This window comes from Sceloporus occidentalis, unplaced genomic scaffold, assembly GCF_023333645.1.
Source record: "Sceloporus occidentalis isolate IW3139 unplaced genomic scaffold, rSceOcc1.0.p SCAF_237, whole genome shotgun sequence".
NCBI classification, from domain to species: Eukaryota; Metazoa; Chordata; class Lepidosauria; order Squamata; family Phrynosomatidae; genus Sceloporus; species Sceloporus occidentalis.
The window spans coordinates 515,226-521,275 of record NW_028317217.1 but is presented as its reverse complement, the minus strand read 5'-3'; the positions used below and the strand labels follow the sequence as shown (position 1 = coordinate 521,275).

At 44.4% G+C, this 6,050-nt stretch overlaps 1 long non-coding RNA gene across 1 annotated transcript; it reads right to left on the bottom strand.

Annotated features, from left to right (window-relative positions):
- Positions 1–1,834: 1,834 nt before the first annotated feature.
- LOC149276482 (uncharacterized) lies at positions 1,835–2,803 on the bottom strand. Its single transcript, XR_016279347.1, has 3 exons — positions 2,591–2,803; positions 2,410–2,475; positions 1,835–2,288 (listed from the first exon to the last, which is right to left on the bottom strand). It is a non-coding gene; the product is annotated as an uncharacterized LOC149276482 (long non-coding RNA).
- Between the last annotated feature and the right edge of the window lie 3,247 nt (positions 2,804–6,050).

Below are 6,050 nucleotides of genomic sequence, written 5' to 3'. Positions count from 1 at the left end.
TCTTCCTTCAGGCAGTCTAAGATGTTGCTGGGTCTGCCTGATGGCTCCCTCTGAGGCCGAGATGACAGTTGAGGAGGGAGGGGCCTCTTCCTTCAGGCAGTCCCCGATGTTGCTGGGTCTGCCTGATGGCTCCCTCTGAGGCCGAGATGACAGTTGAGGAGGGAGGGGCCTCTTCCTTCAGGCAGTCCCCGATGTTGCTGGGTCTGCCTGATGGCTCCCTCTGAGGCCGAGATGACAGTTGAGGAGGGAGGGGCCTCTTCCTTCAGGCAGTCCAAGATGTTGCTGGTCTGCCTGATGGCTCCCTCTGAGGCCGAGATGACAGTTGAGGAGGGAGGGGCCTCTTCCTTCAGGCAGTCCTTGATGTTGCTGGGTTTGCCTGATGGCTCCCTCTGAGGCCGAGATGACAGTTGAGGAGGGAGGGGCCTCTTCCTTCAGGCAGTCCTTGATGTTGCTGGGTTTGCCTGATGGCTCCCTCTGAGGCCGAGATGACAGTTGAGGAGGGAGGGGCCTCTTCCTTCAGGCAGTCCAAGATGTTGCTGGGTCTGCCTGATGGCTCCCTCTGAGGCCGAGATGACTGTTGAGGAGGGAGGGGCCTCTTCCTTCAGGCAGTCCAAGATGTTGCTGGGTCTGCCTGATGGCTCCCTCTGAGGCCGAGATGACAGTTGAGGAGGGAGGGGCCTCTTCCTTCAGACAGTCCCTGATGTTGCTGTGTCTGCCTGATGGCTCCCTCTGAGGCCGAGATGACAGTTGAGGAGGGAGGGGCCTCTTCCTTCAGACAGTCCAAGATGTTGCTGGGTCTGCCTGATGGCTCCCTCTGAGGCCGAGATGACAGTTGAGGAGGGAGGGGCCTCTTCCTTCCGACAGTCCCTGATGTTGCTGTGTCTGCCTGATGGCTCCCTCTGAGGCCGAGATGACAGTTGAGGAGGGAGGGGCCTCTTCCTTCAGGCAGTCCCTGATGTTTCTGGTTCTGCCTGATGGCTCCCTCTGAGGCCGAGATGACAGTTGAGGAGGGAGGGGCCTCTTCCTTCCGACAGTCCCTGATGTTGCTGTGTCTGCCTGATGGCTCCCTCTGAGGCCGAGATGACAGTTGAGGAGGGAGGGGCTTCTTCCTTCAGGCAGTCCCTGATGTTTCTGGTTCTGCCTGATGGCTCCCTCTGAGGCCGAGATGACAGTTGAGGAGGGAGGGGCCTCTTCCTTCAGACAGTCCCTGATGTTGCTGGGTCTGCCTGATGGCTCCCTCTGAGGCCGAGATGACAGTTGAGGAGGGAGGGGCCTCTTCCTTCAGGCAGTCCCTGATGTTGCTGGTCTGCCTGATGGCTCCCTGTGAGGCCGAGATGACAGTTGAGGAGGGAGGGGCCTCTTCCTTCAGGCAGTCCAAGATGTTGCTGGTCTGCCTGATGGCTCCCTCTGAGGCCGAGATGACAGTTGAGGAGGGAGGGGCCTCTTCCTTCAGGCAGTCCAAGATGTTGCTGGTCTGCCTGATGGCTCCCTCTGAGGCCGAGATGACAGTTGAGGAGGGAGGGGCCTCTTCCTTCAGGCAGTCCAAGATGTTGCTGGTCTGCCTGCTGGCTCCCTCTGAGGCCGAGATGACAGTTGAGGAGGGAGGGGCCTCTTCCTTCAGGCAGTCCAAGATGTTGCTGGTCTGCCTGATGGCTCCCTCTGAGGATGTTCCCTGTTGATGTTCTCTAATGTGTTGTCACCATCTCTAATTTCACTACTAGGAGTGACAGGACAACCATCAGGAGCATAAGCAGGAGGAAGTTCATCAAAGAGTTCAGGGGAATTGTTCCCTTGACATTTCCCACCAAAATACGATGTGGATGGCTGCTCCTGGAAATCTGTAAAGACAGCTGGGCCTGGTGTTGAAGGAGGAATATCACACGGAGATGCCCTGAATGATGTGTGCATAGTTCCTTGGGCAACAGTATCATGTTGCCCCGTTGGAAGTGCACATTCATGATCTACTTTCCTCCGGTACAGTTCAGTCATGGTCTCCATGTACTGCAACATTCTCTGTCTGTCCTGTGCACTTCTCCTTACATCTTCCTCCATAATATTTACAAGTTCCATTTCTGTCCTCCTACAGTCTTTCATGCTGTCGTGTACAATTTCCATGAACCGTTCCTGTGTTCTCCGGGTAAGTTGGGCCTCTCGACTTGCACTCTGCATTATAGTGCGCGCAATATGTTCTCCTCTTCTGGCGCGACGATTCCTGTTCCTGTTTGAACGCAGTCTTGTTCCAGGAGACAGCAATACATTGGGTGGTTCGTCCTCTGGATCGTTAGGTACTGAAATTTAAAAATTAGTGAAAATAGATTAAGCCCACAGGAAGGAAATTTATTTCTAATGGTAGCATCATGTAAAGGGTTGTAGACAAAGAATTTTCTTAGAAAAGCAGATGCTACCTACCATCGCTTCTACCGCTTGTATCATCTGCACGTCTTTCCAAGTCACCCAATTGTTCTCCAGTCGCACCTTCAAAGTGGAGCATTAAACACCAACGTTATTTCTTTTGAACACATATACAGGTTCACAATATTTATGAAGAAAACAGAGATCCAGAAATTGACATAAATTTATATATGACTACCTGCTATTTGCGTAGGTCCACTTTCCAAAATTGTGACAGGTATCGTAATGACTGTGTCATCGAGACAAGTGTCATCAGAATCTGAAAAATGCAAGGGGAAAAAAAGAGTAAAGCCTTTGTTATTTTAACAAAATAATGTTGTCACGCACATAGCAGAAATCTTCAGGCATTACAGATGGGCAACTTGCCTTCATCACTGTCTTGTCTGGTAGTTGTTTCTTGGGTGCTTCCTTTGCCTGTGTTAGCCATGGAGGTGGATGCGGTTTCTTGAGTCACATTTGTGGTTTCACCCTCCCTTTCAAAATCAAGACTTCGGGATAACCTATTAGGGGTGATGCTAACATCCCCATGAAAGATTTCCTCTAGTTCCCTATAAAAGGGACATGTAATAGGGTTGCTTCCACTTCTCTGATTGTGTTTCACAACTTTTCTGTACTCAAATCTCAATTTTTTTGATTTAGATCTGCATTCCTCGGCAGATCTGACATGGTTCCTCTTTGCCATTTCATCAGATACAACTTTAAATTTATCCAAATTTCTGTAGTTCTTTTTTAATTTGGTCTGCAATTTTTGTTCTTTCCATATCTCCAATAAGGCCAAAACTTCATTGGCACTCCACACCCTCCCCCTTGCTTGTGCGGAGGCACTGCTTTCGGTCACTGCATGGCTATCCATGGCTTTCCTAATTACAGAAAGTATAAAATAATACTGTCTGCAATTTAATTATAGAGGCTGTGAAATAAACTTCTGCGTTAGCACTTAGCTGCTGATGCTGGCTCTCTGCACTCCCAAACTCCCGGCACTGCAGTAAAAGCACTAGAGGGCGCAAGTCTAGTTTTGGCGCCAAGAATCCCTGCACAGTGATGACGTTGCAAATCCCTCTTCCCGCTGGACTTTTCGGAGTGGCCGAAGTTATTGGGAAGCAGTGATGGCGCGTAGTAAGGGTTCCAAATGGGTCAATAAGGAGATTGATCTGCTCCTGAGAAGTGTTAGGGGGAGCGGAAAATTAAAGACGCTCATGAGGTCCCATTCTATACCCATTCTTCCTGTGCATAGAGAGGTAGCAGAGCAATTAAAAATGCATGGCTACAACCGCACCGCCGAAGAGGTATTCATGAAGTTCAAAATGACGCGTGAAAAATTTTTGGCCAGTCTAAATAGTTTTGGGCCATCACCCCACAAAGAAAAACAACCACCCTTTTTCCCCCTAATGAAAGAGCTGTGGCTTATGGCGGGGAACAGTGGCTCCCAGGAAAAAAATCCCTCGGGTAAGTTTGTAGCTTTACAAGTAAAGGCTCATTGTTGCATAGTATGCCATGGAATTCCTCCAGTGTTGTAGCCATAAGGAACAGTTGCTAAAGACAGTCACTATATCAATATCATATTAGGCTACTTCCCTTATCAGTTTCCAAAAGAAAAAAACACTACAATGGACTACCAGCCCTGAGGTCGCCATACTTTTCCAACATAGGAAGGGATAGATGGGTGTACATATGGAGGATAAAATTATTAGACAACAGCATTGCCACTCTGTTTTCTTACTTTTTTCTAACTGCAAAAAGATGGAGAAATTTTAATGTCCTACATTTTTAGTTGTATTATCAACCTGCAGTTTTCCTAGAGTATTCTTACTATGATCAATGCACAATTTCTGATCTAGTTATCTCTTTAATTTTTTTATATGGATCAACATGCAGATACTATAGATGAACCTTGCTGTAGTGGAATCCAGTCGGGACCATCGGCAAGAGACATCTTGCCAGAACCCCAAACTCTTGTACCCAGCTACATAACTGAACTTCAACAGTCAGGTGAATTTAAATAAATATGCATTGTCTTTTTCAAAATAGAGTGGTGGTCATATAAGGATTAAGGTTTATATTAATAACATACATCTATATACCGGAGAACTGAATATCACGAAAACTTTACTTTCAAGACAGTAAATAAAAAGAAATATATGAACATATTGTGTTAAACAGAGAATACATTTCAATAAACTGTCTTATTAAAAGCTTTTTGTATATATCTTTTGTCTGTACAGTGCAATCTTCCTTGAAAACCCAGGAAAATATAAATAGGAAAATTGTGGGAGTACTACAGAAAATGAATGGAAGATTAAAGAAAATTGAGAATATAATTGAATTGCATCTGCAGCAAACATCCACCACTTAAATGTATTCACACATGTTTTTATTACTGCATTGTTATTGAATACAAGTTTAGAGGTTGGACACAGTACTGTACTGTTAAAATAAGATGGCTATTATTTAGATGTCCAATAACATGCATCGATCGATGATAACGATGTATTGATTGTCCTTTTTTTTAAAAGGGTATTTCTGTGTTTTTTATAAAACCTTTTTTTGACTTGCATCCAAAGTTGGATATGGTACATATATGTTGTTCCAAGGGAACCAGACTTTATTTTTAACAAGTGTGATTCCCCAATTTCTGGGTAATCATTTGTTTGTTATTATATTACAGATTGAGAAGATTGTTTTGTTGTATTGCGGCGCAGTGTAATAAATGCAGTTTGTAATTAATAACTCACATCTGTTGCCATGCTTAACAGTAGTGTCCTTTACTTCTATATAAAAATAGCTGTTCAGACTGGCAGATTGATAATTTCTTGAATACCATGCCACCAAGTACAGGAAATACACACTGCCAAGAGCATCAAAGGTACATAGTTTCATAAAGATAGAGGTAACATAACAACCTTAATCCAGATATCAAATTCGCTTAGCTGTGAAAAGCTAGCATTCCAAACAGTCAAGGTAGATGCAGGTATGACGTATTACCAGTAGGCCCCTGTAAAGTTAGCCCACATCATACCGCTTCTGTTTGACAGCCTTTACATGTACTTTGTGACCAAGAAGTGTCTTCATTCAAACAATACAAAATGCATGGTAGAGTGGCCATACATGTTGTTTTATACATGCAAGTAGAAATGTTCTACAAAATAAAAATCATCCCAATTAAAAGCAATGGAAATACATTGCTGTGTAAACTTTCAGCACTTTGCAAATAAAGCTTAACAGTAATAATAGTAATAATATTCAGGCAGAGAGTATTGATATACATGTTTGCTTCATGATCCATCAGCAATGGTAAGTTTTGAGTGGCAAATTGTGCAGTACTATAAACAAATTCTAATATTAGTTAAATTCTGAATATGAAATAATTTCTCAAATGCATAACAGATTACAGATGAAAAAGAACATAATTCCTGAAATCCAGAAATGATCCCTTTTGTAAAATGCTGGAGGGAGAATAGTTCTTTGAAAATAAGTTTACCAGCCAGCAATGAAAACCATGGTCAACATTACACATAAACCCACTTCCTCAGATGTAATTTTGGCTTAGTTAACACTCTTCTTTGGGCTGCTCATGCTGTTCAAAGAACCAGATCCATTTGCATATTAGCCAGCATGCTGCCAATCCCCGGCACACCCTC